General features: G+C 47.0%; 1 long non-coding RNA gene and 1 other non-coding gene across 4 annotated transcripts in view; both read left to right on the top strand.

The window, feature by feature from the left end:
• LOC105465160 (uncharacterized) overlaps positions 1-5,123 on the top strand; it is a 53,533-nt gene extending 48,410 nt beyond the window's left edge. For all 3 annotated transcript variants that reach the window (XR_011611826.1, XR_011611825.1, XR_011611824.1), the window contains exon 8: positions 450-5,123. This is a non-coding gene — a long non-coding RNA (uncharacterized lncRNA). The remainder of the gene's footprint in view (positions 1-449) is intronic.
• LOC112423745 (small nucleolar RNA U13) lies at positions 3,379-3,478 on the top strand. Its single transcript, XR_003014305.1, has one exon. It is a non-coding gene; the product is annotated as a small nucleolar RNA U13 (small nucleolar RNA).
• Positions 5,124-21,862: the final 16,739 nt, after the last annotated feature.

Here is a 21,862-nt window from a genome sequence, read left to right as displayed (position 1 = left end):
GCCCAGGAGTTCAAGGCCAGTCAGGTAACATAGCCAGACCTCGTCTCTACTAAAAAGTTTAAAAGTTGGCCAGGTGCAGTGGTGCACACCTGTAGTCCCAGCTACTTTGGAGGCTGAGGCTGTAGGATCACTTGAGCCAAGGAGGTTGAGGCTGCAGTGAGCTATGATTGTGCCACTGCACTCCAACCTGGGTGACAGAGTGAGACCCTGTCTCTCTCTCAAAAAAAAAAAAAAAAGAAAAAAAAGAAAGAAAAAAGAAAAAGAAAAAATTATGTAACATGGGAACACTCAGAAATGAAGGCCCAAAGGAACAGGAAAAAACTGTGTATTTTATAGACAGCCATGCAGAAGTATGACTGGAGGATAAAAAAGTATGATCTAATGATATTAAACTGGAAAGTATTTAGCAAGGCCTGTTTAGATTCTTTTTTGTGTTCCTGTGTCTTCAGAGAAAAGGACATTCCTTTCCTTGGGTGTAGGAAGGACACCTCTGGAATGAAGGTTTTCTTCGGAGGAAGGTCAGATAATTCTCTAAGGCCCTCTTCAGGGAGACAGTGCGGAGAAGGTGAGAGTGACCTTCCTGCTTCTGCTGTTTTCTCAAATGCCAGCGTGCTATATTTGTGGATACTATGTCTTGAACTCTGTCAGTATCAACTTAGTAATAAAATACAGTTTTTAGTACTTTTTGTAGAAGAAAGGGACCACGAAGGCAAAAATGGAGACCCACGGAAGTCATACTCTGGCCCTGGAGAAAGAGTTTAAGAGTTTCACAACCAATACACATGTGGGTTACAATGTGGCTCTTGGAAATGAGTGTAGACATGGCATTGCTGTGACCTAGAATGCCTTTTTCTTTCTGAGTCTGTCAAAATTTCCCATGACAAACTAGCTCGATGTTTGCTTCTTTACGGTTAACTTAGGACACCAGAAGGCCATAACTGCTGGGGGAGGAGTGCTGGGTCAAAACAATGTGCATGGATATAGCAGATTGTGACACAGCATAGGGACAGGACTCGGCCCTCACCGGGATGAGGCCCCAACTCCCACACCTGTCAATTAGCAGACTTTGCACCACCATCACTCCAGCGCATCCCTGCTGACCTTGCAACCTTGAAGAAACTAAGATAAGCAGCATCCACCCTAAATCTTACTCAAGGGAGTTAATCCCACAGCCTGCATGCACATAAGATCAGAAGAATGATCTTTGCCCCTTGCCTCATTATAATACTAAAATCCCTGCCCAGGGGAGGGCTTATCTGCTGTTTTCTGCTCATGCAACAGTATGTCTTGGCATGATTCCTTACCATGCCTGCATACCCTGCACTCCACCCCACACATGTAGTGAAGCTCACCCACCTCATGAATTATGCATGTCACCCTCCTTAAGACACTGAAAGGCACTCCCCTAAGTGGGGCCAGCCAAGAACTCTTGCTTCTGGGCTAGTTTCCTTGTGTTGGAGCACAAGCTCCCATGAAGTCTTGTCTGGGAAACTTGTTTGGCCTCCTGTCGATTTCTATTGCATGGGCGCCTAAGAACCTGTGGTCATTAACAATTCCTCTAGCTTGCTTCCCGTGCTTGTATTTTCCCTTCCTTCTTCCCAGCAGCCTCTGACTTCTGAAAGGAGTCCAGCAGGTTCCAGGGAAGCCAATTCCATACCTGGCTCCAGGGGTGGGGTATGGTCCTAGGCTCAGCTCATCAACCCTGCCCACGGTGAGGTTCTGTGGGTGGTCACCATTCCAGTCCAGCTAGACTGAGTCTTGGAAGCACGGCCAGGAATTCTGGGTGTGAACATCCTTTCCTAGATGGCAGGCTGTGCAAAGGGAAATCTGCGTTCCTACCCAATTTGCTACTATGATCAAAGTCAAAGGAAATCTCAGAGAAACTGAACCGGAGCCTTGATCAAACCAGACTTGAAGGCTACCATTAGATCTTTTGAATTACGTAAGCCTGTAATTTCCCTTTTCCTGTTAAAGCCCATTTGGATTGAGTTTTACGTTAGTTTCAACAACCTTACTGGAACTAGATGTATTCTTATTATCTCCACTTTATGAATTAAGAATAGAGGGGTGAAGTCACTTGCCCAAAGCCACAGAGCGAATTCGTATAGAAGTCAGGATTTGATCCCTGGCAGTGTGACTCAGAAATTATCCAGATTTCTCTCTCTCTTTCTTTCCTTCTTTTTTTTTTTTTTTTTTTTTGAGATGGAGTTTTGCTCTTGTTGCCCTAGCTGGAGTGTAATGGTGCAATCTCGGCTCACTACAACCTCCGCCTCTGGGGTTCATGCAATTCTCCTGCCTCAGCCTCCTGAGTAGTTGGTATTACAGGCATGCACCACCACGCCTGGCTAATTTTTTGTATTTTTAGTAAAAACAGGGTTTCACCTTGTTAGCCAGGCTGGTCTTGATCTCCTGACCTCAGGTGATCCACCCACCTCGGCCTCCCAAAGTGCTGGGATTACAGGAGTGAGCCACCACGCCTGGACCCCAGATTTATCTTAATGTATGCTTTGCATTGATATGAAAGGCTATGTTTTCAAAGATTTCATAAGTTTCATCTGCAATGCTCCAAGCATGGGTTACCTAATAAACACCATAAGTATGAACAGATCTAAGTAGAGAAAAATCAATGCACATAAGAATTTTGTTGGCCGGGTGCGGTGGCTCACAGCTGTAATCCCAGCACTTTGGGAGACCAAGGCAGGTGGATCACTTGAGGTCAGGAGTTCAAGACCAGCCTGGGCAACATGGTGAAACCCTGTCCCTACTAAAAATACAAAAAAAAAATTAACTGGGTACAGTGGTGGGTGCCTGTAATCCCAGCTACTTGGGAGGCTGAGAGAGGAGAATCACTTGAACCCGGGAGGTGTAGGTTGCAGTGAGCCGAGGTCGTGCCATTGTATTCCAGCCTGGGTGACACAGCAAGACTCTGACTCAAAAAAAAAAAAAAAAAAAAAAAAAAAAAAAAAAATTCGTCCTTCTCTGTATGTCTCCTTTAAGGAGCTACCCCATTCTGGGAAAGCACAGTTGGTACCATGTGAAAAGGCACCCCCATCACCACATTTACAAAGCATGAGATCAGGAATTTAAAGGAACCCTCACTGCCTCCCATCTGCCTCCCTGACCCTTGTCTGATCCCCTCTTCCCACCATGTGTGTCCCCTCCTCCTTCCTTCAGTTTCACACAAGATCCAATTCTCTCAGCCCCCAGCATGGGTTGCCTCCTGGTTGTGTCTCCTTGACTCAGCCCATTCCTGGACAACAACGTCTCCTTCCGTGGCTTTACTTAGCTCCCTGGACCTCACCTTCCAGGTCTTCTTAAGCAGATCAACCCACCCTTAGTCCCACCTTCACAGAATGAAGTTGTGTAATATTCTCTCTGATCCTTTTGCAGTTACGTGTAACGACTGGGTTTTCATGCTTATGAGTGAGATGTGCCTCCCTCAAACATTGTTATATGTCAGCACGTTACCCATCTGACATGAGAAAAAACATTCTCCCTTGCTTCAAAACACTTTTGCAAATTCTCATCTATGTGGAAAACAAACACAGAGAGGAAGTAGAGATGATGAGTGTGGACAACTCATTTGAAAACTTGGGGTGAGGAGAAAATAGAGATTGGGCTGTCTTGGCGGGGATGTGGTATGTGGGAGCAGACTTGCTTGCTGTACTCTATACCTATTCTCACTCCTGGTACAGTAATAGAGCCTCTATGTTTAACTGGTATATTAGGGCATTCTTGTATTGCTGTCAAGAAATACTTGAGACTGGGTAATTTATAAACAAAAGAGGTTTCATTGGTTCACTGATTTATAAAGAAAAGATCTTGTGTGAACTAAACTGTGAGCTCACTTATTACCAAGGAGATGATCCAAGCCACTCAGGAGGGATCCGTCCCATGCTCCACACACCTCCCACCAGGTCCCGCCTCCAGCACTGGGGATTACATTTCGACACGAGATTTGGGCAGGGACAAATATCCAAACGATGTCAACTGGGTACCAGAATAATGGCTCTGATCCCCAGCGTTCCTTGCAGCTGAGCATGGCCATGTTGCTAAATTCTGGCCTGTCGGGAGGTGAGTGGAAGTCATACCCTCATGGGGTAGGGCTCTCTATCTCCCCATCCCTCTTTCCCGATGCTGCTTACAGCAGTACTAGTTATCATGAACTGTGGAGACAAGGCCACCCCTAGGAATGGCAGAGTGAGGACCCTTAAGGAGCTGAAGTCCCTGCCCCTGAGGTTCCGCCCTGCCAGCTTATGTGACAAATAAGTAAACTTCCATCTTGTTTAAGTTTTTTAAGTGGATTCGATTATTTGGGGCCTTTATAGCAGTCAAACCTGTTCCTCATTAATAGTGGTGGATAAAAGGATCTTCACTTTCTTATCTTTAATGAATTTTGAACATAGTCTGATGTCAATCGGAAGAATCCGGGAAAAAATGAGGTTGAAAATACAGAGTGATCTGGAGTTAATGCAAGCGTACTGAGAAGGCAGGAGGAAAGAGGTAAAAGTGTCTGGGGGGGCTGGCCTTGAGGGACTGCTCCACCTGGATGAGAGGAAGGGCATAGTGGGAAGCTGGATTCAGGAGACTTGAGATTTGGCAGCAGGAAGTTGAGGCAGTTCCTGCCTCATGCTTCTGATTTTTCAGCAAAGCAGAAGGCAAGGTCCTCTATGGAGAAATCAGTCCGGAGCAGGAAGGTAAACCTGGCAGAGCTTATGTAAGGGCTCAGAGGTGGGAGCGTGGGCTGGGCAGCCCTTTCATGACTGTCTGCGTTTATGTCGTCTAAGAGCGCAAGAGCTAAAAACCAGACACTGTGATGACTTAACTCTATGTCAAGTACTACACAAGGTCATCGCTGAATAGGATTTAAGAGTAAACATTTGTTCTATGATTTTGATCATTAAAAATAAGAATATAGCTGGGTGCAGTGGATGCACACCTGCAGTCATAGCTGCTGGAGAGGCTGAGGCGGGAACAGTGCTGGAGCCCAGAAGCTTTGGGCTGTAGTGCACTGTGACCATTAGGTGTCTGCACTAAGTGGAGCAGGGGGGCCACCAGGTTGCCTAAGGAGGAGTAAACCAGCCCAGGTCGGAAACTGAGCAGGTCAAAACTCCTGTGCTGATCAGTAAAAAAAAAAAAAAAAAAAAAAAAAAAGTATATATATATACATATATATATGTGTGTGTGTGTGTGTATATGTGTGTGTATATATATATATAAAACAGGTTGAAAGCCTTATTCAATACAACCAATTTATCAAAATTTCTAGCTAAAATGTACTCATTCTCTGCAGTTTTCAAATTATAACAGGTCTTTTCTTTTTTTAAAAAAAAACTGGCACAATTAATGCCCAAATAAAACACCTATGAGTGGTATTGGGGCTCAGAAACCAATACCCCAAAATATGGCCATTTGTACATGTTGAACTGAAAAAGGAGCCTCAAGGTCTCTCTGACCTCTGCTTCCCCACCCATCTCTCCCAAAGCATAGGAGGACGCTGTTCTCTGAAGCTCCCTTATCTGCCTAAAGTCTGCACCTACCAAAGAAGAAAACAATTGCCTTTAGCACATTCCCTGAGTTTTCATTAACTGAATCCATATTATAGGAAAAAAGATTACTCCTCTAAAATCATCCACACTTCCCCATCTCCCTTTCCCCTGAGAAGAAGGGTGTCTTCCTCTGAAGCAAGTTAGAGAAAACAAAGAAGTAGAACATATAAGCCTCTACACCCCACTGGGGGGTTGGGTCTTCACCCTAAAGGCTCCCATGTCACGTTAACTCTAATAAAATAAAATAAATTTGTATGCTCTTTCTCCACTTAATCTGCCTTTTGTGAGTCGAATTTTCAGCAAACCTTCAGAGGGCAACAGTGGAGTTTTTTCCTTCGCCCCAACAGTGGCCATTTTCGTTGTGAATCTGGCATGGTCAGACGCCACGCTGAGCTTTTTACATGGCTTAGCTCTCCAACCTATAAAATAGGTGTTTTTATCCTTATTTTATAGGCTAGGAAGCTGACGCCCAGAAACACTGAACAACTTGCCCCAAATCACACAGGTGTTAAAGGGTCAAAATTTGAGCCAAGGTAGATCTGATTTCAAAATCTGTCCTCTTAACCACGCCCACGGCCTTCTCTTAGCGCAGGCCAGTCTCAAAGTTTTGCTGCCCTTCTAGAAAGTTATGGAATCTTTATGGAAACAGAATTTCTGGTGGCCCACCTGATATCTCAGAGTGACCAGTTGAGAAATCGGGTTAGACACACCCTCGCCCCCTCCCCATTCCAATTTGTGCTACAATAAGTGCTGGCCTACAGCCCTGCACTTTCTTCACACTGCCAGGCATGTGGCACTACTGTGGGCTGGCAAAGACCTGCCTGCACCAGCAAGGGCATCCGTCCAAAGTGTAGGGCAGCTGTGTGCAGGCCTGCACAAAAACAGTCTCCCACAACACCACCTTGTGGCAGCCACCGAAACAATCGTCAGGGGAGCTTCGCCGTTCTCTCCATCAGGCCTGCAGATGCAGTACTGACTTCCTGGAACCAAGTGCTTAGGATTCTTAGGACGTTTAAAGGGATGTTTAGAGAATCAGATTTCCTGCTAATAAAGGTAGATGGGAGTTAATGATAAAAATGAGAAACATGGCCTTGTTTTACCTCAAGGCAGTCATACATTGTATTTGTATAGATTGCTACCCCTGGGACTGTCCCCAGAACAGGACCCAGAACATGGAGACGTGTGTCAGGTAGCCAGCTGTCCTAGGCTGCCTGCTGTGTTGTTGCCCAGGACTTCTCTAGCTCCATTTACAGTCTGGCTCCTGGGCCTTTGGATCCCAGCAGTGTCCGAGCAGGGCCTCAAAGGAGAGCCCCACCATGGGGGACCAGCCCTAGAAGCTGTCACTACATCTCCAACGGATGCAACTATTTTCCAGGTAATAAAGCTGCAGTGAATGCAACTTATCAACTAGTTCCTTTCAAACTCTGACTTGGTCTGATAAGTCTGTGGCTTGTTGTCATACCACTGGCGGGAAAGCCCCCTTCCCTGTAGTCAGATTGTAGAGGCCAGGGGCTCTTCTGAAACAGGAAGCAAGCTCTTTTCATTTTATCTGTTGTACATTTTAGCAGAATAAGCACTTAGGGTTGGGATTTTAAAAATATCTCTTCTTTGGGCCAAGGAGTGTTTTAACAAAGTTAAGTTCTTTGTATAAAGTGGCTCCAAATCCCTGACTAATTAATTTCTAAAGAAGCAGCACGTGGCTCACAATTACTGGCACCCCCCACCCCCCTTCATAAACAGGAACACCAATGGAGAGAGACAACAACAGCACAGTGGCCCCGGATGGTGACCCTTGGAATGAACGAACCTACAGATGTGGTGTTTTTGGTGACATTTTACATGAAACTCCCGATTTCGAACTCTTTTTGGAGGAGCAGGCAATCTGGCAACAGTGGTTTTGGATTCTCATAAGGTAATAAAGAATGGCTGCCACCTTCTGAGGGGCATGGTGGGTGCCCTGTTCTGCCAGAATTGCCAACACGCCTATTGTCTTAGACTTGCCCAAGGTGTCACAGTTAGAGACTGCCTCTCTTATTCACGTTCCTGCCTGGTGCCCATGGGCTTGAATTTGTTCCCCTTGGAGTGCGGTGAGGTTCTGCAGACACTTCTCGTATACCTCGCCTACAGACAGCAAGCTCCTGGAACACAAGTCACATGCATTTCATTTCATGCTCTCTTGCTACCACCCAACATGGGCTCTCAATACATGTTGAAGGCAAGGATCAATGAATAAATGGGCAACTATCAGCTGTAGACTTGTATGTGCCAGATATGGTGCTAGGCACCTAAAGGAACACAAAGGTGTTATATGCCATGATATCAGGGAGTTCATGGCATAGTGAGGGAGAGAAAAAGCTTATGCAGTGTGTGTGTGGAACTTTAAGCAAACATGATGCATAACAATAAAAAGAATGACTCTGCCTGCCCCTGATGAAACTTCAGCGGGACTATGCCCTGTCTTGCTACCTTCAGGAAACAGCAGTCTTACAGTCCTTTGCCCCTCTGAGTTACAACCACTGTCTCCTTTCAGGAGAATGTCCAGTGTTAAATCATAATCAAGACTTTGAACTTGATGGGGCATTACATGTTCTTCCATCTCCCCAGCCACCTGAGAAGGGAGATGCGGTAGCTTTTCTCTCTCTCTCTCTCTCTCCAGACCCCACCTTTTCACATCAGCAGGTAAATGAGCTTCCTGCCCATAGGAGAAAGGGTAAAATCACAAGGTGGTGCCCTTGTCTCCAATTCTCAAGGTCCTCTGGATAGCAGGTGAGTAAAGGTGACTCTTGTGATCGTGGGTGCTTTGGGTGATCCTCAGAGATCCCCCAACCTGGGGGCTTGTCCACCGTTCCCAGGACTCTGCCCTGTGGAGCCATGGGAATGTGAAGTTCACCTCGCACTTCCTTTCAGCTGAGGTCACCGCACAGCCCCTACCAGCCTGGCCATATTGGGTGGGATTTCAGATGCCCCCACAATGGTTGTCTTGGAGACTTTCCACTGGTCCTCGAGAAGCAACAATGCTCCCCATGCTCTGCCTTTGGTGGAGGGCAATTCCTTCTCTCTCTCTGCCTGGCTCCAGGCTGCTTTGGCTCTCTCAGGCCCGGGTCCCCAGAGTCCCCCAGCTACAGAGAACCCTCATCAAGCTGTCAAGTGGCCACTGACACACAGGCTTTCTAGGCTGCAGGGGATGGAAGCGACACCCCCGTTTGATTTCTCCTTTTCTCTTGTAGGCTTACAGCATAGTCCTCTCCCAAGAAATCATCCAAAAATTACCTCAAGCATTCTATAGTCCCCAAGCTGACCAGGGGAGGGAGGACTAAGAATCTTGAAACCTAAACGCTACATTTGATTATCTCTCTCAAACTTATTTTGGGATCTGATATCTCTTTAACAAAAATTATAACAATTGAGGGAAAGAGAGCCCCATTTTTACATCTTGTTCTAATAAATAACAGGTACCCCTAGAAGAATGCAGACAAACACTCCTATGGAAATGTAAAGAGTCATAAAACTTCTTCCAGTATAGCGAGAGAACCAAGGAAGACTTCCTGGAGGAAATGGCCATTGAACTGGGCCTTGGACATGTGGAGGTTAGGGATGAGAGTATTCCAGATGAAGAGTCCACCATAGGGAAGGCCCACAGGCAGGAATTGTGCTGTATTAATGCTGTCTTAGAGGAATTTCCATTGCTGGAAACAGATACTCAAATTACTTCAGAGAGAGAGAGAGAGAGTATTGAAAGGGTTTCTATGAATACCTCCAGAACTGTGGTTCTCAAAGTGCAATCCCTGGGCCAGCAGCATCAGCATCACCTGGGAACTTGTTAGAAATGCAGATCCCCAGGCTAGGTGCAGTGACTCACGCCTGTAACCCTAGCACTTTGGGAGCCCGAGGGGGGTGGACCACCTAAGGTTGGGAATTCGAGACTAGCCTGACCAACATGGAGAAACCCTGTCTCTACTAGAAATACAAAAAGCCGGGCGTGATGGTGCATGCCTGTAATCCCAGCTACTCGGGAGGCTGAGGCAGGAGAATCGCTTGAACCCAGGAGGCGGAGGTTGCGTTGAGCTGAGATGGCGCCATTGCACTCTAACCTGGGCAACAAGAGCGAAACTCCAAAGAAAGAAGGAAGGAAGGAAGGAAGGAAGGGAGGGAGGGAGGGAGGGAAAGAGAGAGAAAGAGAGAGAAAGAAGAAAAAAAAGGAAGGAAGGAAGGAAGGAAGGAAGGAAGGAAGAAAGAAAGGCAAATTCACCAAGCCTTTGAATCAGAAAAGAACCCCCAGGGGCTGGTGGTAGCAGTTCTTACGCAGGCCCTTCAGGTGATTCTCAACCAGGGAAGCTTGAGAGCCCCTGAGATGGAATATTCTTAGGAACCCCTGAGATATATGAAGAACTGATGACATAGGCTATTTCTAGGGAGGAAATGGGGCTGCTGGGTGCACAGGTGAGGGGAGGTGGGAGACCTCTGTAATTGTGTGCCATGTGTATACATTACCTATTCAGAGAAATGTAAAATAATGTGTTTAATCCCCTGTTTTCCCCCATCTACTTCTCTCCTACCCCGTAGCTGCTCCAGCACCTCCACCTCCCTCCTCAAATGGTGTTCTCTGCTTCCTAGGCAAGCTGGTTTTCCATTTTCCCTTCCCTAGTTTTCTATTGCTTGGTCTTTATGACAAGGTGTGCTAAGCCTCATAAGGACAGTTGAAGAGAAAAGGAGTGAGACTGCACTAGTGGCTACAGAATTCTGCTAGGGGAGAGCTAGATAGAGGTGGGGAGGACGTCTATGAATTCAACCATGCCAATAATTTCAGTCGAAAATAAGAAAGCCCATCTCCACCCCCTTTTCAGTTACCAAATATGCATTGTTTTCCTCTTTCGTTGGACTTTTGTGTCTGTTTCATTGTTGCCTTGACTCAGCACCTGTAAGCCTCAACTCTAAGCGTAACTCCAGCCATGGAGAAACCATGGAGAGGTTTGTCCAGTGTCTGGAAGATAGACTGACTGCTGAAACAGGAGCAAGAAGAACCTCCTAGCAGGTCAGCCATACCCAAAGCCAGCCACATGGAAATGGACAGTGTTGCAAGGACATGTGTCCAGTGGAGTAGGGGGCAAATGCCCCTGGTGCTGTAACTCCTTAAATGCCCAAATATCTCTGTTGACCCAGTGAGTGCCCCTCAGCTTGTGGTATGAGACTGAGCTTATAGATACCACCTCAACTCGAGGAATTCAATGCAGCGATGTGCTGATTTATGGTGTTTGCCAATTTCTGTAGTGTAAATACTCACAACATGGCCAGTTTCAGGCTACCAATGTGAAGTCACTGAACCCAAAGTTGGGAAGAGATTTACATAACAGTGGACGTAGTTACTGGGCTTCATAGAGAAAGCTGCTAAACCACATGTGCCCCTGAGGTCCAGAAATCAACTTCTGGTTGGAACTGACCTATGTGGTGCCAAGTGTGCATCTTCTAGGACACTAACATTAGTGTGTCATCCTCCAGTCTGGCAACAAGCCTTTTCCGTAAGAGCCTTTGACTAACATTTGTTGAATTTTGTATTCACTGGGGGCTGGACGTGGTAACTTATGCCTATAATCCCAGCACTTTGGGAGGCCGAGGCAGGCAGATCACTTGAGGTCAGGCGTTTGAGACTAGCCTGGCAAACATGTTGAAACCTTGTCTCCACTAAAAATACAAAAATTAGCCAGGTGTGGTGGTACACGCCCATAGTCCCAGCTACTTGGGAGGCTGAGACAGGAGAATCACTTGAATCCAGGAGGCAGAGGTTCAGTGAGCCGAGATTGTGCCACTGCACTCCAGCCTGGGTGACAGAGTGAGACTCCATCACAAAAAAAGAAACAAAACAAAACAAATTTTGTATTCATTGAGCCAACTAATTTACTGATTTTTCTTTTCATTTAAAAAAATTTTTTTTTTTTTTTCTTGAGATAGAGTCTCACTCTGTCACCTAGGCTGGAGTACAGTGGTATGAGCTTGGCTCACTGCAACCCCTGCCTCCTGGGCTCAAGCAATCCTCCCACCTCACCATCCTTAGTAGCTGGGAACACAGGCATGCACCATCACACCCAGCTAATTTTTGTATTTTTTGTAAAGACAGGGTCTCACTATGTTGACCAGAATGGTCTTGAACTCTTGAGCTCAAGCAATCCACCTGCCTTGGCCTCCCAAAGTGCTGGTATTACAGGTGTGAGCCACTGTGCCTGGCCTTGATTTTTCTGAGTGCAATGAAAGAAATAAGCAATTATTATGGGTTTTCCTCCTTTAGGATTAATAAGTCAGTGAAGGGCCAGAAGTAGGGTCCCTAGTAGAAAGTTGGGCAATATTTACACGTCATAATGAGGAGAGAGGCCATTTCTCTTACTGTCTCCTGTCTCTGAAGAGAAGGAGGAAGAAAAAGTTGAAAAACAGCAGGAATGAAGTCAGTGACAAGATCAGTCAGTGCTACCGATGACCAGGCCTGAGGTTACAAGATTAACCCCCAATCTAACAACATGTGCTCTCAATCTCTCACGACCCTTTCACGTGGAACCCCTTAGCGTTGTAAGGCCTTAAAGTGGCCAGGAACTCTGGCTTCAGGGAGCTCGGTTCTTGAGAGGCGGGTCTGCCAAAGCTACCAGCCGTTGAGACGTGAGCCTCTCCCGAGGCTCACAGCTGAATAAAGTCAAATCCTTCCTTAACCTGGTGTCTGAGGGGTTTTGTCCACGGCTCGTCCTGCTACATTTCTTGGTGCCCTGACCAGGAAGCCAGGTGGTTGACAGACGATTGAGGCAGCCCCTTAGGCAGCTTAGGCCTGCCCTTTGAAGTAGGGACTCCAGCCAGCTTGAGCGACACAGATCCTGAGAGCGCTCTGGGGTAGGCATTTGCCCAGGTGGAACGCCTCGTCAGAGCAGTGCACGGCAGGCCCCCGCGGAGGTTCAATGCAGAAGCTGAACACCAGGAAGGAACTGGCGCTTGGAGTCTGGACTTCTGGAATACGGTAGGACCAGTCCTGGGATCTTGCCCACTCCATCTGAGTGGAGGCTTGGCCTGATCACCCACGGCGTGCCTTTATACGCGCTTTGGTTTTGGTCTTGATTTTGACAGTTTGAGCTGCTTGACAGGCTGGTCCTGGGAATTTGCCCACTCCACTTGAATGGAAGCGTGGCCTGATCAACCACAGTGTGCCCTTATTGGCACTTTGGTCTCAGTATTGATTTTAATTTGGCTTGACTTATTTGCAAAAAGGAAAGTGAAAGTGAGTGAGTGCTTGAGTTTGAGACGGGTGAGATGAGTGAGTGACCACCCTTTCCTTCTTGTGGTGTGAGTGTTTTGTCTCGGGAGGAAGATGGGTGGAATGCAAAGTAAGTCCACTCTGCTAGGAACTATGTTGAAAAATGTCAAGGAAGGATTTAATGGAGACTATGGAGTTACTATGACGCCAGGAAAACTTAGAACTTTGTGTGAGATAGACTGGTTGGCATTAGAAGTGGGTTGGCCATCAGAAGGAAGTCTAGACAGGTCCCTTGTTTCAAAGGTGTGGCACAAGGTAACTGGTAAAGGATACCTAGACCAGTTTCCATACATAGACACTTGGTTACAGCAGGTTTTAGATCCCCACCGTGGTTAGGAGGACAGGCAGTAGAAGTACTAGTGGCAAAGGGACAGACAGCTAAGGAAGAATCCGGCTCCACCTGCTGAAGGGAGTAGGCTCCTAAAGTCCTGTCTGACTCAACATCAGAGGATTCATGGCAAGAAATGGTGCCAGTGGCCCCCCACTTTCACCAAGAAGGAGGGCCTCCCACTCCTGAGCCCACTGCACCCAAGCTTCTACAAGGCATACATACCCCTAGGCCACCCAGAGTAGAAAAGAATGCGAGACCTCGGGAGAAACCCCTCCCTTGGCAGCCTATTTGAGGCCTAGAACTGGGATACAAATGCCCCTGAGAGAGAAACGGTATACTGGGGTACATAAGGAGGGGCATATGGTGGAAAGGCGTGCCTTTGTGTACCAGCCTTTTACATCTACCGATCTCCTCAATTGCAAAAATACCCCATCCTATACCAAAAAGCCTCAAGATATAATTGATTTGCTCCAAACTATTATCCAGACCCACAACCCCACCTGGGCTGATTGCCATGATTGCCATGATTGCTCATGTACCTCTTTAACACGGATGACAGGAGGAGAGTGCTCCAAGCAGCAACTAAGTGGCTGGAAGAACATGTTCCAGCTGATTACCAAAACCCCCAAGAGTATGTGAGGATCCAATTACCGGGAGCAGACCCCCAGTGGGACCCAAATGAAAGGGTATGAAAAGGCTAAACCAGTACAGGGAAGCCCTTCTGGAAGGGTTAAAGAAGGGAGCTCAGAAGGCCACAAATGTTAACAAAGTCTCTGAGGTCATTCAAGGGAAAGATGAGAGCCCGGCACAATTCTATGAGAGACTATGTGAGGCCTATCGTATGTACACTCCCTTTGATCCCAATAGCCCTGAAAATCAGCATATGATTAACATGGCTTTAGTTAGTCAAAGTGCAGAAGACGTTAGAAGAAAATTGCAGAAACAGCCTGGGTTTGCAGGCATGAATACATCACAGTTATTGGAAATAGCCATCCAGGTGTTTGTAAATAAAGATGCAGTAAGCCACAGAGAGCAAACGCCAAGCCCGGCGAAACGCCGACCTGCTAGCCGCAGCTATTAGAAGGTTCCCCCCAAAGGGTGAGAGAAGGGGGGCCCCAGGAAAAATACCCAGTCTGGCCGTCCATGCTTGCAGCATAACCGGTGTGCTTACTGTAAGAAAATAGGACATTGGAAGGACAAGTGCCCGCAGTTGAAAGGGAAACAAGGTGACTCTGAGCAGGAGGCCTCAGACAAGGATGAAGGAGTCTTGTTCAATCTGGCAGAAGGGTTACTGGATGGTGGGGGACCGGGCTCATGTGCCCCCAAAGAGCCCATGGTCAGGATGATGGTGGGGGGCAAGAACATTGAGTTCCTAGTCGATACTGGTGCTGAACATTCAGTAGTGACCATCCCTGCCGCCCCCTTATCCAAAAAGACTACTGATATAATTGGAGCCACAGGGGTTTGGGCAAAGCAAGCTTTCTGTTTGTCCTGGACCTGTACCTTAGGGGGGAATGAAGTGATTCACCAGTTGCTGTACATGCCTGACTGCCCCTTGCCTTTGCTAGGAAGGGACCTACATAGTAAACGGAGAGCCACCATCTCTTTTACAAAGCACAGCTCTTTATAGCTAAAGTTACCTGGAACGGGAGTCATCATGGCCCTTACGGTTCCTCAGAGGAGGAACGGAGACTCTTAACTGAGCCAGGCCGAGGGATAGGACCAGCTCTGGCTAAGCGGTAGCCAAGGGTGTGGGCGGAAGATAACCCTCCAGGGTTGGCAATCAACCAGGCCCCCGTACTCATAGAAGTTAAGCCTGGGGCCCAGCCTATCAGGCAAAAACAGTGTCCGGTCCCCAGCGAAGCTCTTAAAGGTATCCGGGTCCATCTCAAGTGCCTGCGGGCCTTTGGAATTATAGTCCCTTGTCAGTCTCCTTGGAACACTCCCCTCCTGCCTGTTCCCAAGCCAGGGACCAAGGACTATAGGCCGGTACAGGACTTGTGCTTGGTCAATCAAGCTGCAGTGACTGCACCCAATGGTACCTAACCCGTACATATTGTTGGGGTTACTGCCAGCTGAGGACAGCTGGTTCACCTGCCTGGACCTGAAGGATGCTTTCTTTAGCATCAGACTAGCCCCTGAGAGCCAAAAACTGTTTGCCTTTCAGTGGGAGAATCCGGGGTCAGGTGTCACCACTCAGTACACTTGGACCTGGCTTCCCCAAGGGTTCAAGAATTCCCCCAACATCTTCGGGGAGGCATTGGCTTGAGACCTCCAAAAGTTCCCCTCTAGAGACCTAGGCTGTGTGTTGCTCCAGCACGTTGATGACGTCCTGCTGGGACACCCCACAGCAGTCGGGTGCACCAAGGGAACGGATACCCTGCTCTAGCACCTGGAGGACTGTGGGTATAAAGTGTCCAAGAAGAAAGCTCAGATCTGTCAACAGCAGGTATGTTACTTGGGACTTACTATCCGATAGGGAGAGCACAGCCTGGGATCAGAAAGAAAGCAGGTCATTTGCAACCTACTTTGAGCCTAAGACCAGAAGGCAGGTGAGAGAATTCTTAGGAGTGGGGTTCTGCAGGTTATGGATCCCAAACTTTGCAGTGCTGGCCAAGCCTCTGTACGAAGTCACAAAGGGGGATAACAAAGAGCCTTTTGAATGGGAGTCCCAACAGCAACGAGCTTGTCATGAGTTACAGGAGAAGCCCATGCCAGCCCCAGCCCTGGGGCCGCCTCACCTGACAAAGCCATTTATACTATGTGTGTCAGAGAGAGAAGAGATGGCAGTTAGAGTTTTAACCCAGACGGTGGGGCCCTGGCCTACCTCTCCAAACAGCTAGGCGGAGTTTCTAAAGGTGGCCCCCATGTTTGAGGGCCTTGGCAGCAACTGCCCTGCTAGCACAAGAAGTGGATAAACTAACCCTTGGGCAAAACCTGAACATAAAGGCTTCCCATGCTGTGGTGACTTTAATGAATACCAAAGGACATCATTGACTAATGAATGCTAGACCAACTAGGTACCAAAGCTTGCTCTGTGAAATTCCTCACATAACCATTGAAGTTTGCAAAACCCTAAACCCTGCCACCTTATTCTTGGTATCAGAGCCCAGTTGAACATAACTGTGTAGAGGTGTTGGACAGTTTATTCTAGCAGGCTGGACCTCCGAGACCATCCTTGGACATCAGTAGACTGGGAGCTGTATGTGGATGGGAGCAGCTTTGTCAACCCACAAGGAGAGGTGCGTGGGATATGCAGTGGTAACCCTGGATGCTGTCACTGAAGCCAAATGATTGCCCCAGGGTACTTCAGTCCAGAAGGCCGAACTCATTGCTTTAATTTGGGCCTTAGAGCTAAGTAAAGGTAAGACTAAATATTTATACTGACTCTCGGTATGCCTTAACTCTCCAAGTGCATGGGGCATTATATAAAGAAAAGTCCTGTTGAACTCTGGGGGAAAAGACAACATATCAGCAAGAGATCCTGCAATTACTAGAGGCAGTTTGGAAGCCCCAAAAGGTGGCAGTCATGCACTGCCGAGGACACCAGTGAACTTCCACCTCGATTGCCTTGGGGAACTCCTGAGCTAACTCAGTCTCGAAAAGCAGCACCCACCCCTACCGGGCATCAGTCACAGCCCCCCTGCTCCCTCAGGTACCTGACCTTGTACCTACTTATTCTAAAGAAGAGAAGGACTTTCTCCAGGCAGAAGGGAAGGCAGGTGATAGAAGAAGGATGGATCCAGCTGTCAGATGGAAGAATAGCCATGCCACAACTGCTAGGAGCCACAGTCATACTGGCTGTGCAGGAGACCACCCACCTGGGTCAAGATCACTTGAAAAGTTGTTGGGCTGGTACTTCTACATCTTGCATCTGTCGGCTCTTGCCAGAACAGTGGTGGAGCAGTGTGTCGCCTGCTGGCAGTGCAGTGCTGGGCAAGGTCCAACTGTCCCACCCAGCATACAAGCTTATAGAGCAGCCCCCTTTGAAGATCTCCAAGTAGACTTCACTGAGATGCCCAAATGTGGAGGTAACAAGTATTTGCTAGTTCTAGTGTTTACATGCTCTGGGTGGATGGAGGCCTATCCAACACGGACCAAGAAAGCTCACGAAGTAACCCGTGCGCTTCTCTGAGATCTCATCCCTAGATTTGGGTTGCCCTTACGAATCAGCTCGAACAACAGACTGGCGTTTGTGGCTGACTTGGTACAGAAGACAGCAAAGGTGATCGGGTGTGGATCAAGGATTGGAACATAGCCATATTGTGGCCACAGTGAAAAGGACCCCAGACTGTTGTCTTGACCACTCCCACAGCTGTAAAGGTAGAGGAAATCCCAGCCTGGATCCACCATAGCCATGTAAAACCTGCAGCATCTGAGACCTGGGAGGCGAGACCAAGCCTGGACAACCCATGCAAGAAGGTGACTTTGAAGAAGATAACAAGCCCTGCCCCAGTCACACCCAGAAGCTGACTGGTCCACACGTGGCTAAAGCATGAAGAAACTCATAGGACTCATTTTCCTTAAGTTTTGGATGTGTACAGTAAGGACTCCAACTGACCTTCCTCAGACTGAGGATTGTTCAAGTTACTGAGTAGGGCAAAAAGTTAAAACAGTCTTTCTGTTTTATAGTTGTTATGAATGTACTAGAACTCTAAAAGGGACTTGTGTGTATAATGCCACCCAGTACAAGGTATGCAGCCCAGGAAGTGACCCGCCTGATGTGTGCTATAACACATTAGAACTACTTGATCCCCATTGGAAAACAGGAGAGTATGTAACTCTAGGAATCAAGGAACTGGTCTGGCAGGAAGACCTGGGTCGTGATGATGAGCGTGAGAACTCTCACTAGTGAGTGAGGTTCTCAAAGGGGGGAATGAGGAGAGAGGCCATTTCTCTTACCGTCTCTTGTCTCTGAAGAGAAGGGGAAGTAAAAGTTGAAAAACAGGAATGAAGTCAGTGGCAAGGCCAGCTGGTGCCACTGATGACCAGGCCTGAGGTTAAAAATTAACCCCCACTCTAACCACATGTGTTCTCAATTTATCACGACCCTTTCACGTGGAACCCCTTTAGAGCTGTAAGGCCTTAAAAGGGCCAGGAACTCTGGTTTCAGGGAGCTCAGTTCTTGAGATGTGAGCCTGCCAAAGCTCCCAGCCAAATAAAGCCAAATCCTTCCTTAACCCAGTGTCTGAGGGGTTTTGTCAGCAGCTTGTCCTGCTACAATGATATTACAAATAGACATGTTATTGTGAATAATCTTCTTAACCAGCAACATTTATAATGGGACTACTCTCTGCCAGACACTGTGTTAAGTGCTCCATGCACACTATCTGCCCCCTGCCAAGGCCTCTCAATAGCCTTCCAATGTGGGAAGTAGGTACCTTTATTTCGTCACTGATTGTCACACGCATCATTATTTTATATACTGTTAAAAAAGGAAAATAAAGCCATTAATTGACAAAGTATTTCTTAGCCCTTAGAATTTTTATTTTACAGTTACTGAAAGAGCTCTTCTAGATTTCCTTCAACAGAGATGGTTACTGCATGCCACTCTTGTGCATAGATAATAGGGAAATACAAGTGAAACGAATAGGTGAAGATTCTCCCCAAACTTCCTCTGATACAGGGCCCACTCTTGAGATCACCATGGCCCAGTCCTTGAGATCCAAGTTTTACCCACGGTGCTGTCCTCTGTGGCAAAAGTGTTGGTACGGTGGCATTGCCTCAAAGAGGCTCCACTTTTGTCTCTGGGGTTCTCTCTCTGGCAGCTGACATTCCGTCTGCAAGTTCTTATGTGTATGTCCAGGTGAGAATGACTACATTCACAACTCCTGCCAGCCCCACAGACACCTTAAAACACATCTCTATCTCAGTGATGTTAAGATGTGAAAAGGGTATATCTTAGAGTCCTTGAAATACATTAGCACTCCCTTAAATTATTCCCATTTTAGAGATGAGGCTTAGGAAACTAACTCACCCTTTAATAAGTTCACCCTCACTAACAATTGGCAGAACCAGGATTGAACCCAATCCACCTGAGTCCCTCTGACAGTGTCCTCAGTCAGGAAGAGGTCTCCAGGCCAGGGCCCAGTGGTGAGAACAGGAGAAGCAGAACCACAAACTGTCTTATGCTGGCCTAACACAGAGAACCTCCATGCTTTATCACAAACAGCAAAGGCAAAAAGAATGGCTATTTTCATAGTTACAGGACAGATTTCACCACAATGTGATACTACTTACTACTTCACCACAATGCGATTCACACCCTTAGGATGGCTATAATTAGAAAAAAGAAAAAGGATATTAGCAACTGTGGGTAAGGATGTAGAGAGATTGGACCCCTCATACTTTGTTTTTGGGAACGGGAAATGGTGCAGCTGTGTGGAAAGCAGCTTGGCAGCTCCTCAAATGGTTAAATATCAAGTCATAAGCCTAGCAATTCTACCTCTAGGCACCTGAGAGAATCAAAAACCTATGTTCACACAAACTCTTGTAATGAATGTTTATAGTCATATAATATATGGCTAAAATGTGGAATCAATAGATGAATGAATAAACCAAATGTAGTGTTTCCAGGCAACAATCGAGCTTTTCGCCATTGTAGAGGCTAAAGCAACTAGCTCCATCTTGGATACTAATCTGCCATTTTGACTTCTGATAAACCTGTTTGGGGAAGGCCTCTAAGATTTCTACTTTACTACTTACTGTAAATCCTGCCCTTAGGCAAATTCCTTTTGAGGCATGGATATCTTTTTCCTATGGTATATAAGCCCTGGGCCTGGGGGGTAATGGTGTGGGGATTCACTGTCTTGTACTGCCAGGGACATGGCTTCCATTCCTAAATCCCTATTAAACGTTTACTTCTGAGAAGCTGGATTGTCAGCTTCTTTCTCTGGCCTCTTAACTCCCTTGGCCTTTGGAGGCAGGTTTGCATAGACCTAATCACTGCAGAATAGCCATAAAAATGAATGAAGTACTGTTGTATGTTACACCATGGATGAATCTCAAAAACATTCTAAGTGAAGTCAGACACCAAAAGACCAAGTATTATATGGTTCCATGTATATGAGATGTCCAGAATTGGCAATTCCATAGAGATAGGAAGACGATTAGTGGTTGCCAAGGGCTGGGTAGGTGGGAGTGAGGACTGAATACTTGCTATGATCTGAATGTGTGTGTCCCTCCAAAAATCGTATGTTGAAACTGAATATGTTAAAAGTGAATACCTGGTATATTAAGAAGTGGTACCTTTGCGGAAGTGATTAAGTTATAAGCACTCCACCCCAATGAGGGAGACTAGTGCTCTTATAAAAGGTCAAGGTCAGGCGTGGTAGCTCACACCTGTAATCCCAGCATTTTGGGAGGCCGAGGCAGGCAGATTGCTTGAGCCCAGGAGTTCAATGCCAGTCTGGGCAACATGATGAAACCCTGTCTCCACAAAAGTTACAAAAAGTTAGCTGACAGCCGGGCATGGTGGCTCATGCCTGTAACCCAGCACTTTGGGAGGCTAAGGCAGGTGGATCACTGGAGGTCAGGAGTTCAAGACCAGCCTGGCCAATAGGGTGAAACCCTGTCTCCACTAATAATACAAAAATTAGCTGGGGGTAGTGGCACACGCCTGTAATCCTAGCTACTCGGGAGGCTGAGACAGGAGAATCACTTGAACCCGGGAGGCAGAAGTCGTAGTGAGAGAGATCATGCCATTGCACTCCAGCCTGGGCAACAGAGGGAGGCTCTGTCTCAAAAAATAAAATAAATAAAAGTTAGCTGACAGTGGTGACGTGTGCCTATAGTCCCAGCTACTCAGGAGGCTGAGGTGGGAGGATCACCTGAACCCAGGAGGTTGAGGCTGCAGCGAGTTGTGATTGTGTTGCTGCACTCCAACCTGGGCAACAGAGTGAGACCCTGTCTCAACAACAATACAAAAGAGATCAAAGGGAATGCCTTAGTCCCTGTTCCCCTTTCACTTTTATGCCATGTGAGGACACACAAGAGGCACCATCTTGGAAGCAAAGATTGAGCCCTCACCAGACACCAAATCTGCTGGCTTTGATCTTAGAGCTCTCAGCCTCCAGAGGTATGAAAAATAAATATCTGGGCCGGGGCAGTGACTTGCGCCTATAATCCCAGCACTTCAGGAGGCCGAGGTGGGTGGATGACCTGAAGTTGGGAGGCTGAGACCAGCCTGACCGACATGGAGAAACCTGGTCTCTACTAAAAATACAAAATTAGCCAGGTGTAGTGGCTTATGCCTATATACTAGCCACTCGGGAGGCTGACGCAGGAGAATCACTTGAACCAGGGAGGTGGAGGTGGCAGTGAGCCGAAATCGCGCCATTGCACTCAAGCCTGGGCAACAAGAGCAAAATTCTGTATCAAGAAAAAAATTTAAAAATAAAGAAAAATAAATATCTGTTATTTCTAAATTACCCGATGTTGGGTATTTTGTTATAGCAGCAGGAATGGACTGACACTGCCAATAGGTACAAAGTTTCTTCTGGGGGTGATAAAAATATTCTGGAATTAGATAGTGATAATGGTTGTATAACATTGTGAATATACTAAAACCCACTGAATTATACACTTTAATTAATTAATTAATTTAAGACAGTGTCTCATTCTGCTGCTGAGGCTAGAGTGCAGTGGCATCATCACGGGTCACTGCAGCTTCAACCTCCCGAGCTCAAGTGATCCTCC

The sequence above is a fragment of the Macaca nemestrina genome, chromosome 13 (assembly GCF_043159975.1).
Source record: "Macaca nemestrina isolate mMacNem1 chromosome 13, mMacNem.hap1, whole genome shotgun sequence".
NCBI classification, from domain to species: domain Eukaryota; kingdom Metazoa; phylum Chordata; class Mammalia; order Primates; family Cercopithecidae; genus Macaca; species Macaca nemestrina.
This window is presented reverse-complemented; position numbering and strand designations above follow the sequence as displayed.